Raw genomic sequence first — 12,518 nt, 5'->3', positions numbered from 1 at the left:
GCCCAGGCTGGAGTGCAGTGGCCGGATCTCAGCTCACTGCAAGCTCCGCCTGGGCGACAGAGCGAGACTCCGTCTCAAAAAAAAAAAAAAATTATTCTTCTGGGTATATAGGTAGCTCATGTCTGTAGTCTCAGAACTTTGGGAGGCCAAGGTGGTGGATCACTTGAGCCCAGGAGTTTGAAACTAGCCTGGACAATACGGTAAAACACTGTCTCTACCAAAAAGATATATATATATATACACACACAAAAATTAGCCAGGCATGGTGGTGCACACCTGTAGTCCCAATTACTCAGGAGACTGAGGTGGGAGGATCACTTGAACCCAGGAGGTCAAGGCTGCAGTGAGCCATGATTGCGCCACTGCACTCCAGCCTGGATGGCAGAGCAAGACCATCTCAAAAAAAAATCATTCTTACTATTGATAATAATAGATTATTATTAAAAATCTATTATTATCAACTATGATTATTCTAGTAGTTCTCAACCAGGGCCAATTTTGTCTCCGGGGACATTTGTCAATGTCTGGAGACATGTTTGGTGGTCACAACTGAGGGGCGCTAGTGGGTAGAGGCCAGCGGTGCTTCTCTTCATTTTGCATGCACAGGGAACAGTCTACAACAGCCCAAATGTCCTCAATGCAGAGGCCGAGAAGCCAGATGTTCACCACGTGCTAGGCTAGTTGGAGATATTTTGTATCCATGATCTCCAAACCTTACAACAACTCTGCAAGCCAGCATCGTCCTGCAGAAGGTCAGAGGCTCAGAGAGGTCAACGAAGGTGTCCAAAATCACACAGTGGGGAAGAAGCTAAGCCAAGATTCCCTCATGGGACTCCGCTGTCTGTTCTCAAAGCCGGGCGGAGGGGGCGCCCTCCTGACTGTGTCCACCTCCTGCAGATTGTGGGGTGCCACGTCTGTGTCATAAGAACCTCTTGCTGATGAAGACCTTGATGCCCAGGCTTGTCCATGCCATCAGAGCACCCGGAAAGGTCCTGCTATCCCCGCCTGCTCCATCCCAAGGAAAAGAGAGGGGAGGGGAGAAGGGAGGTGCTCGGCGGATGCTCTTTTCTTCAATGACATGTGTTTGTTTAATAGAGGGCGACGAAATTCCCCAGGACACCCTTGTGGTGTAAATATTTACCCATCAGGAGCTCCAGGAGGACCCTGTCCTGGAGACAAGGTGAAGCCTTGGAGAACGTGCAGGCCTGGAAGGGGAGCAGAGGGAGCCAGGAAGGTGGTGAAGGCGGAGGCACTGGGGAGAGGAGGACGGAGGCAGAAGGAACGGAACGGGAGAAACCCCTTCCCCAGCACCAACCTCACGCGTGCTGCGATCTCTCTCTCCTTCACTCTGCCAGTGTCTCCATCTCTGTCTGTCTTTTGTCTCTATCTCTGTGTCTGTCTCTGATGCTTTTGCTTGTCCTGACAGGAGGGAGAGTTGAGGAGCGAAGAGGAGAGGGGAATGGTGGCAGCCAGGTGGAGACTTGTCCCCCAGAGTCTCCAGACACCCCTTCCTAAGTATCTCTGTCCCTGCCTCCATCTCTGATTCTGCCTCTTTCCCAGGACCCACTCCCTCTCCCTCGTGCTCTCTCTCTCTCTATATTATATATATATATATATTTCTCTCTCTCTTTTGTCTCTCTGTATTTGTCCCTGTCTCTGTCTCTCTCTGATTTGTCCCTCTGTCTCTTTCTGTCTCTCTCTGTCTCTGTCTGTCTGTCTCTGTCTCTGATTTACTGTGTCATTCTCTTCTTTTCTGTCTGCCTTTTGTCACTCTCTCTCTCCCTGTCGCTTTCTGTCTCTAATGCTCTGCCCTGTCTCTGTTTCTCTATCTCTATCCCTCCATCTCTTTATCTCTCTGGCTCCATTTGTCTCTATCTCTGTCTCTGTCTCTCTCTGATTCACTCTGTCATTCTCTCCTCTGCCTTTTTTCTCTATCTCTGTCCCTCTCTGTCTCTTTCTGTCTCTGGTGCTCTACCCCATCTCTGTCTCTCTGTCTCTGTCCCTCTGTCTCTGTCTTTCTCTATCTCTGTCTCTGTCTATCTCTCATCTCTCTGTCTCTGTGTTTCTCTCTGATTCACTCTGTCAGTGTCTCCTTCTCTGTCTTTTGTCTCCATCTGTGTCCCTCTCTGTCTCTGACGTGCTTGCTCAGCCCACTGTTGTCTCTGTCTATCTCTGTCCCTCCGTCCTCTGCTGTCCTGTCTGGAAACACAGACTTGTGACATTAAACAGGTGACAGCACTCAGGTCCAGGCTCTATGAGGCCCAGTGTCTGTGCCTGGACCCAGGGAGGCTGCGTGTCTGCAGGGAGGGCAGGCCCACGTCATGTCAGGATGGACAGGCAGGCTGAGGTCTTCGGGGAACGGAGAGGCAGAAGCCAGCATGCAGGAAGCAGCCAGTGAGAGCCCCTTCCCCAGAGAGCAAGAGGCCGTCACCCTCCCCCTGCCCCTGAGCTGCACAGATAGCATCTCAGCCCTCAGCTTCACCCTGAGCAGCCCTCTCCACGCCTCCTAGCCTCAGTTTCCTCATCTGCAAAGCGGGGATAGCAGCACCTTCCTCTCAGAGTGGGTGAGGTGCTCCAGAGTGACATGAAGGAAGCCGCTGGTGAGACCCACATGCAAGGCGGACGGGACACACAGGGTTCTGTCCCTCTCTCTCAGGGCTGAACTCTACAGCACGTAAATATTTGCTGAACGAGGACAAATTCCGCAAGTGGCAGAACAAGCTTAAAAATGTTCTATCTGCACAAGAACTGGACACACTGGCACCACGACCCCAGCGGAGGAGTCGATTATTGAACACACACACACACACACAGAGCCGACCAGGGGCTGCAGAGTCGACGAAAAGCCAGGCTTCCAGTGCCCAGGGCTTCCTTCTCACTTTACAGCTAGTACAGAAAGCGAAGTGCTCTGCCCTGCCCTGCCCGCTGCCAGGCATTTCCACGTGGTATTTCACGTAGCCCTGAGGTGACTATGATCCTTAGTGTCACTTTACCATGGAAGAACGCGAGGCGGCCACCCACCTGTTTATTCAACACACACCCACCAGGCACCCGCCCGGCTCCATGCTCTAGGCACAAAGTGGCCGACCAGGAAGCCAGAGTCCCTGTGGCGTGGAGCCTACGTCGTACTGTGGTCGGACAACAGAAATACCACACAGTTCCAGGGTGTGACATCTGCAATAAAGAGAGTGGGGAAAAGAGGTGTGGTCAAGGCTGGCGTGGGGGTGGGAAGGGGTGGAGTGATCCTGGCGGGGGGTTCCACAGGTGCAAAGGCCTGGGGGCTGGATGAAGCTGAAGGCTCTTGGAGGGCCAGGGAGGAGGGCAGAGTCTTGGAGGCCTAGGTCAAGCGAAGCCCAAGCCCCCTGCAGGTAAAGGCAGGTACCATGTGTAACCCTACTCTGAGGCTCAGCCCTGCTCGTTTTCTGGGTGCCTGGTTTTTACACATGGATGAGGAGAGCAGGACAGGGAAGAGAAAAGGGCAGAAGCCAAGGGCTGAGACAGCACAGGGCAGGTGGGGGCCCAGGTGCATCTAAGCCCCTCCCACCCCACCCCATCACCCTGCAGGATCAGGCACCTGAAAGGGGATCTTGTCCCAAGGAGTCTCAGTCCCCTGTGGAAGCCAAAGGGCCTGGATTCCCTGGAAGCGGCCTTGTCTGTGGACAGGTCAGATCCCAGCTGCTCTCCTTACCACCCGCGGGCCTCAGGGCTTCCCCGCCTCTCATCCTCCCTTCCTTCTCCTAGAGAGGGGCTCATCCTTTTTACCCACTCAGGAACCGCAGCTGACAAAGCCGGGCGCCAGAGCCGCTGACATCATATGCTGAGGGCCCTCGTCTGCCTCTGCAGGGGGACAAAGGACAGACGAGTTCACAAGGACAGGGGCAAAATGAGGCAGTAACTGAGAGCAAATCCAACCCCTGGGTCCGGCACAGACATAAATGAGGACACAAAGCGCCCTCTGGAGTCACCTGGTCAACCTGGAGACACTGCCAAGCTCGAGGCCTGTCTGGGGCTTGTCATGAGTCAGAAAACTCTGGGGACGGCAGATCAAGAATTGTCGGAAACAATTGGCCGGCTGGGGTTAGGCCGGGGGCCTCCCCCGTCTCCATGAACGTGCAGTTTGCGTTGGCAGAGCCGCCTGGCAAGGGGGCCGATCTCTGCACCTTGCTGAGGATAATTTCCCCACACTGAGACCCGCAAAGTTTGACTTAAATGTTCCCGTTGCCTGGGCAACCTTCTCCGCTGGTTCTCCCCTGTCATTCTTCATCGAAAACCCTGGTAGGAACTTTTTGCTTCAATTGGAAACTGACAGTTGCCAAGGCAACTCCATCAAAGCATCCTGAGGTTGCAAGTGGGCTGTAGGTGACGGAGGGGTCCCATCTATTGTTGGCCCAAGGTGGCTGCAGAGAGGGGAGGAGGGGTGGGGCAATGGTGGGTAGAGCATGGAGGGGGAAAGACGGAGAGGGAGTTTCTGGGAAGGAGAGGACAGCAGACCTCCACAAGTGCATTCATTCATTCACTTGCTTGTTCATCATTCATTCCCTTGCTCATCTACAACCACTTCAGCACTTGTTATGTGTTGGACTCTTTATTTCCTGAGGGCTTAGGGGATGGAGGGGTGGGTAGACCCCTCCTCAACACACACAGCCCTCTGACATGGAAAAGCGTGAGCGGACAGAGTGCTGGTCTTGGAGTCAGATTGACCCGGGTTTTTATCCGGATTCCTAAATCCTTCCTCATTGACAAATGGGGCATAAAAGTAGAACCATTTCTGAAGATGTGGGGAGCCCCAGAAGAGGCCTCGGGTGGAGAGGACCAGTGTCAACATGTTGCCATGGGGACCGGGTTGTTGGCTGGATCTTCTCATTCGATGCTCCTCCTGTCTTCAGAAGTGCCTGGTCAGTGACCACGGCTCCGGTTGGATTCTCCAGTGGGGGTGAAAGGGCCAACCCCAAGGGTGGCCATTCGGTGGCGAGAGGGTGGCAATGTGGAAACCAGGCGGAGTCAGGAGGGAGAGTCTGGGCAAGTCTTCACCCACTTAGAGACAGCGCTTCCTCCCCTGGAGTCTGTCCCAGGAGGGGAGAGGGAAAGGAACAGGGGAGGGAAAGAGAGAGAGAGGTGTGCGACCGTGGAGGGGTCTTCCTGCAAGGGCTTTCTAGGCACGATCTCATTGAATCCCAGCAATCCCAGGAGACAGTTTTCCTTCCCCCTGTTCTGCCGATTGGGAAACTCAAGTTCAGAGAGGTGGAATAAGGTTGCCCAGAGAGGAAGAAGCCTCTCCAGAACTCGACCGTGGGCCATGCTCTTTCCAGAATCCCTCATCTAATTCTCGTGACAGTCCCAGGAGCTGGATTCCATTATCCCCATTCTGTTGATGAGAAGAACAAATCTGAGAGGTCAGACAGCTCACCTAGGATCACAAAGCTCCTATAGCCCCTTCCCTGTCTCCTTCTCAGCCCAAGGCCCAACCATCCCAGTACTGTGGGAGGCTGAGGCAGGAAGATTGCTTGAGGCCAGAAGTTCGAGACCAGCCTGGGCAACACAGCAGGACCCCATCCTTACAAAAAAAGATTTTTGATTAGCTGGGCATGGTGGTGCACACCTGTAGCCCCAGCTACTCCAGTGGTTGAGGCAGGAGGATCACTTGAGCCCAAGAGGTTGAGGCTGCAGGGAACAGTGATCGTGTCACCGAACTCCAGCCTGGGAGAGAGTAAGACCCTGTCTCTAAAAAAAATAAGAATAAAAATATAAATCTTAGGATGAGTAGGATTTGGCCCAAGAAAGAGGAAGGGTTTTCCAGGCAGATCATAGAGCACAGCCAAAGCCAGTAACAGGACAGAGCAAGGTGCCGGAGAACTGTCACGTGTCAGCATGGGCAGGGGCACAGAGACCATGGCAGGGGCAGAAAGACCATGGCTGGGACACAGGGGCCACAGCTGGGACAGAGAGGCCACAGCTGGACAAAGAGGCCACGGTTGGGACAAAGAGGCTATGATCGGGACAGAGAAGCCATGGCTGGGCAGAGAGGCCACAGCTGGGACAGAAGGGCCACAGCTGGGACAGAGAGGCCACAACTGGAACAGAGAGGCCACAACTGGGAAAAGAGGCCATGACTGGGGCAGAGAGGCCACAGCTGGGACAAAGAGGCCATGACTGGGGCAAAGAGGCCACGACTGGGAAAAAGAGCCATGACCGGGGCAGAGAGGCCACGGCTGGGACAGAGAGGCCACAGCTGGGACAGAGAGGCCATGGCTGGGACAGAGAGGCCATAACTGGGGCACTCAGCATGGACTTAAGTGCAGACACAATAGGGGCAAGGAGTCTGGGCCTCTGTCGGTTCCAAAGACACAGCAATTCATTTCTGCTTCGTTTCTGCACTTGCCGAGAAAGTTCTTCCCTGACTGCACGGCCGACTCTCCTCCTCCTTCAGTTCTAGGCCTGAGTGACAGCGGCTCGGAGAAGCCAACCCTGACCAGCCCTGAGAAGCGGACGCCTCAGCGAGTCCTCATCTCGGTACCCTCGATTTCCTGCAGAGCCCGTAAGCGTTGCTTTCCTGCTCCTAGTTCTTCAACCCGCCCCGCTGAAAATCCCCCTTTCCTCCCATGGTTTTGCCTCATCTCCCACCAGAGGCAGGGTGTCCTTTCCCACCACGCTGATGCTGCACTTGACCATGAGGCTTCCTCTAGCCAACAGAATGTGGGCAGAAGTGAGAGTGTCCCAGTGCTGGGCATTGCAGGTCCCCATTCACTTCTTGCCCATCTGCCACCACCTCGGGACAAACAAGTCCCAGGTGGCCCAGTGGTCCATGGATGAGAGGCCCAGGAAGCAGCCCTGGAGCTTAAGCCCGGTCTAGTCGCTCCGTCTGTTGATCCCCACCCAACAGACAGCCTTCAGAGTGAGAATAATGAGCGTTGTTTGAAGCCACTAAACCCAGGGGGTGTTTGTTTGTGGCATCATTATAATAGATGACCGATGCCCAGCACTTAACACCTCCCTCTGGTTCCCTCTGTCTCCTCACTGCTGTCTCCTCCCACACCAGGCTGGACGCACGCTCCTGGAGAGCCAGGACCCTTGTCTGTCTCACTCCCCGCTGCATCCTCGGGGTCTGATGCCCGGCCTAGGGCACTGCAGAACTTCAGACGTGTGCTGAGTGAGTGAAGGAACAGACACGATGTTTTGTGGGGCCTTCAGCAGGAGTGGAGGGTCTGGCATGTGGTTAGGAAGATGACTCTGGCTGCTGGAAGAGGGAAGGGATGATGGTGGGGAGGACTCTGCAAAGAGGGCCAGTGGGGAAGCTCCCGCCACGGTCCAGAGGGAGACGAAGGAGGCTGGGACCCCAGAATGAGCAGAGACGAAGACACAGCTAAGGCCAGCTTCACCTTCCCATAGGCCAGGCTCTCCGCATAGCCTCTCTTCATTCGATCCTCACGACCACTGTATGAGGCAGGCGCTTTGATCATTCTTATTTTCTAGAAGAGGAAACTGAGGCATAGAGAGTCTGGCCCTGGGGTCCTCATGCTGACTCCTCCCCCAAGCCCTTGTTTCCAGTCTCATTTTCAGAGTAAACATCAGCAGACATGAGACATCGCATGTGTGGGAGGAGGGGACAGTTCCCCACCTGCGGAGAAACCAGGGAAAGGGCATTGTTGCTTCCGGTGGTTTTATCAAACCTGCTGGGTCATTCCCCTGGATGTTTTTGTGCACAATGCCAGGCCCCAGGGGTCCCATTTCCCTGGGTGGACTGGGGGAGGCAGGATCTGTGAAGACTGAGGGGGCTAAGGGTGTAAGGGGGCTTCGCAAGAGCACGGTGCTACCCGGTCTCTCCTAGCCCCTCTCCTTGCCTGCCCCAGCCCGAAGGCTGTGCATCGTTTCCTCCTAAAGAGTTAATGAGCTGGCCGGGTGCGGTGGCTCACACCTGTAATCCCAGCACTTCGGGAGGCTGAGACAGGCCGATCACTTGAGGTCAGGAGTCCGACACCAACCTGGCCAACATGGTGACACCCCGTCTCTACTAAAAATAGAGCACGGGCATGGTGATGTGTGCACGTAGTTCCAGCTACTCAGGAGGCTGAGGCAGAAGAATCCCTTGCACCCTGGAGGCAGAGGCCGCAGTGAGCCAAGACTTTGCCACCGCACTCCAGCCTGGGCAGAATACGACTGCCCAGAGACAGAATACGACTCTGTCTCAAAAATAAATAATAAATAAATAAATAAAATAACAACAACCAAAAAAGAGTTCATGAGCCCATGCAGAAGCCGCCCACACCCTTCTCCCAGGGATGAGAGGACTCCTTATAGACAGAATCTCAGGCATCGCTAAGCCATGTGTCGCTCAAACCCAGGAGGAGCAAGGGGCTCTCGTGCAGGCAGCATAATACTCATGCGGGCTGAGAACCCCCAAACCCTCTGGGGAAGGAGTGCGGAGAGTAACACTCCCATCTGTTCCACCCTTGGCAGTTTACAAAGCACTTTCCCACACAACTTCATGTCAAATCCTCACAGCAACACAGAGAGGGACCTGGGTTTCCCACCCAGAGCCGGGAAGCCCGAGGCTGATGCTGCACACCCGCAGCCAGGAAGGACCAGCCTTGGGGCTGAACCCCTGGTCTTCTAGCTGCTGTCCCTGAGCTGGTTCTGTCCTCCTAGTGAAGCGCGGACCACGGCCCCAAGTCAGTGGGCAGAGCAGGCTGATGCCTTATGGTACGGGTGGTGCTGAGGCTCCCGGAGGGCTTGGCTCATGCAGGGGCCTCGTGACCCACCTGGGGAGTTAGGGCAGGACACTGGTGACCGGAGGACTTGTCTCTGCGGAAGGAACTAGAATCTCTAGAACAAACCCCACCTTCAGAAAAGACTCTCAGAAAGGATTTGGGTGATGAAGATGCTCAGGGAACCGAGGTGAGAGAAATATGAAGGTGGAGGGGTGCGGTAAGGCCAGGACTAGAGAAGAAGGCAATCTGGAAAATTCTGCAGCCAGAGTTCAGGGAGGCTTCCATTCCTCACTCCTCCCTCCCACTGCAGATGGGCAGCCACTCCCTCCTGCAGGCACCCTGGGCGTTCCTCTCCACATGCCGTAGTGCTCATTGGGGGCATTCTGCTTGTTCGTTTCTTGTCTGCCTCACCCACAAGACTGTGATCTGGCCTCTGAGTCATCTGCTCGTCCACTCGCTCACTCACTTCCAGGCTGCCCAGCAGCTCTGGGTGCTGGAGGAACAGCAATGGGGGTACTAGACAAAGTCTTATGTATGGCTGCTGTGAGACACACTGCTAGAGTCAGGAGACAGGGCTTCCCTTTCATTTACACCTGGACACTTGGCTTTCTCTGTGGGGAATTCCAGTGCTAGAATGTTCCAGCTGGGGCCTTGTTCTAATGACCCACTTTCATGGGATCATGGCAGGGACACTCCTCCCGGCAGCACCCTGACATACCCTTATTAGGGCTGCTCTGTTCCTTTTGCTCAAGACGTTTCTTCCTGTTAAATTCGGATATACCCACCACAGGAGAACGCACAGAGCCTCATCCATCATGATGCTGAGTTTTTATCGGGATGATTTGTTCCAGCGCTCAGTACAGAGCCTGGCACAGAGAAGCATTTGCTAAACAGATACAGACCAGTCCACTCACTCTGTAAATATGGGCGCAAATGCCCACTATGTGTCAAGCACTGGGCTAAGCAGGAAGATGTGGAGATAAACCAGATGCAGTATCGCTGACCTCAAAGAACACAGGTTGTAGTATGACCCGAATGAGAAGAGCCATCTGGGAGGTCACTCCAATTTTCTGAGTATCGGGTATCAGTAAAAGTTATCTACTCAACTGAATTGAACCAAATGCTAAAACATCTTCAAAGCATAGTCAAATGTAGGGCCAAGTGTGGTGGCTCAGGCCTGTAATCCCAGCACTTTGGGAGGCCAAGGAGGGCTGATCACCTGAGGTCAGGAGATCAAGACCATCCTGGCCACCATGGCGAAACCCTGTCTCTACTAAAAATACAAAAAATTAGCCGGGCGTGGTGGTGGGTGCCTGTAGTCCCAGCTACTTGGGAGGCTGAGGCACGAGAATGGCGTGAACCCAGGAGGCAGAGCTTGCAGTGAGCCGAGATCGAGCCACTGCACTCCAGCCTGGGCAACAGAATGAGACTCCATCTCAAAAAAAAAAAAACATAGTCAAATGCATCTAACACAGGTTACACTTTCCCTTAATGGCCCAGGAAGCCCATTAGGACTCTGAAACATGCCAGGGTCCGTGTCAGGCACAGCTGCCCTCAGGTGTATCCACCTGTGAGGTCACACTTATTCCAATTTCACAGGTGAGACAACCAAGACTCAGGAAGTTCCCACGGCTAGGAAATGGCAGAGCTGGGGAGCAAACCCAGGCTGGTGTGACCCCACAGTCTACGCTCTTTCCAGACAGCCCAGCTCTTGGTTTCCAAATAGAATATCCACCCGGTGAGCTTCCACCTCCACCTCATTGGCCAGAAGCAGGTCATGGGGTCACTCTGGCCGCAGAGGAGTCTGGGAGGTGAGTGTGTTCACTGGGCTGCATGGACATAACTGGCACTCTTTAGACAGGAAGAAGGAAAGGGGGACATGGGTGGGCAACTTTGCTGCATCTGCCTCATTTTCTAATTTTTTTGTATAGACAGGGTCTTGCTACATTGTCCAGGCTGGTCTCAAATGCCTGGCCTCAAGCAATCCTCCCACTTCCGCCTCCCAAAGCGCTGGGATTATAGGTGTGAGCCTCTGTGCCCAGCCTCTGCCTCATTTTGGATGATGATGCTCAACACTGCCATAAACGTCATCATTATGATGATGGCCATTACCTGCCTGTCTCCAGCATACTCCCAGACCTGGGCCAGCAGGGCAGCTTCCCCTACCCCTGCCCACCACGCACACAGACCCACAGGAAGGATCCCCAAATCCCCAACTCAACCACAAGTCACAGGCCATGGGGGCTCCTCGCCAAGCTCTGGGCCACGACAGCCCAGGAGGGATCCAGGATGTGCCCAGATGGGGTTCCCAGCCCTGCCCCTCCATCAGCCCCAGTTCCAGCAGGGGCAGCTGTTTTGAGAGCAGTTGGCTGCAGACAGCACCTGGTGATGGAGCAGATCTCACTCGATGCCCTCTGCTCGCTCTCTCTCTGCTTCCCCCTCGAGTCACCTGGCAGCCTTCACTCCCCAGCCTCATGCCCCCTCTCCCCACCTCTCCCACTCATCAATTCCTCCCCATTGCCTCTCTCCCTCCTCCCCTTTCTTCTCTCTCTTCTGTTTTCTCTTCTCTCCCTTCTCTGTTTCCTCCTCTCTCTCTCTCTCTCTCTCTCTCGACCACAGCACCGATGCTAACATGGATTAAGGCTTTACCATCTGCCAGGCACCAGACTCTTCCTTTGTAGCATCATCGCATTTAATCAGCAAAGCCATGACAAGAGGCAGGAACTATCCCTGCTCCCATTTTACAGATGAGGAAACTGAGGCATAGAGAGGCTAAGTAAATTGCCGAAGATCACAGACCCAGTAACGGCAGAGCAGGGGTTCAAACCATGTGTTCTGGCTCCTTACCCTCCAAGTCTACGGCCCATGGCTTCCTCCAAGGCCTGCACTGGGCTCCAGGGGCGCCACCCTGAAGGAGGAATTCACATGCAGTGGGGGAGGCAGAGCCATGAACAAGTGCAAGGACCTGGCAGACTGGACAGACAAGAGCATCCCCTGTGGGCCTCCGCTGTGCAGGCGGCTCAGGGCTGGAAGCAGAGGAGCTGTTACCAGAAGGTGGTCCGAGCGGGCTGCATTTGGAGAGGTGGAAAGGTGAGGGAGAAGTCCGGGCAGAAGGCACAGCCCGAGGGTGTGAGCAGGTTCGGGCAGGAAAAGATTCACAGGCCAGACCAGGGTGAGGTAGGCACAGCACTGATGTGGCCCTGAGCACAAATTTTGCACATTGGGGCCAGACACGGTGGCTCATGTCTGTAATCACAGCACTTTAGGAGGCCGAGGCGGGAGGATCGCTTGAGGCCAGAAGTTTGAGACCAGTCTAGCCAACATAGCAAAACCCTGTCTCCACTAAAAAATTTTTAAAAATTAGCCAGGCGTGGTGGTGCACATCTGTAACCCCAGCTACTGGGGAGGGTGAGGTAGGAGAATCGCTTGAACCTGGGAGGCAGAAGTTGCAGTGAGCTGAGATCATGCCATGCACTCCAGCCTGGGTGACAGATTTTATTTTTTGCACCTTGGGCGCCTTGCTCGCCTCACCCTCATGTGGCAGTCGAACGAGTGGCAGTTTAATGAGGAGTGGCGAGGAAGGTGCAGGGCTGGGCTCTGAGAGGGAGGGTGCGGTCCCCAGGCTGAAAAGCAAAAGCCACCTCCATGGCTGCCCTGAGGAGAATGCAGTTTCCAGAGCTGTGAAAGTGGGGCCCAAAGGCCAGGGCAGGAGCTAGGACCCCGTGAGAAGGGGGGCCAAGGACACGTACCCTCACCTCACCCTCCTGCCACTGTCCAATCTCCAATGTTCCCATGGCAAACCCAATGGGAAAC

This window comes from Piliocolobus tephrosceles, chromosome 19 (genome assembly GCF_002776525.5).
Source record: "Piliocolobus tephrosceles isolate RC106 chromosome 19, ASM277652v3, whole genome shotgun sequence".
Taxonomy (NCBI): Eukaryota; Metazoa; Chordata; class Mammalia; order Primates; family Cercopithecidae; genus Piliocolobus; species Piliocolobus tephrosceles.
The sequence above is the reverse complement of the archived record's forward strand: the minus strand, read 5'-3'. Positions refer to the sequence as shown.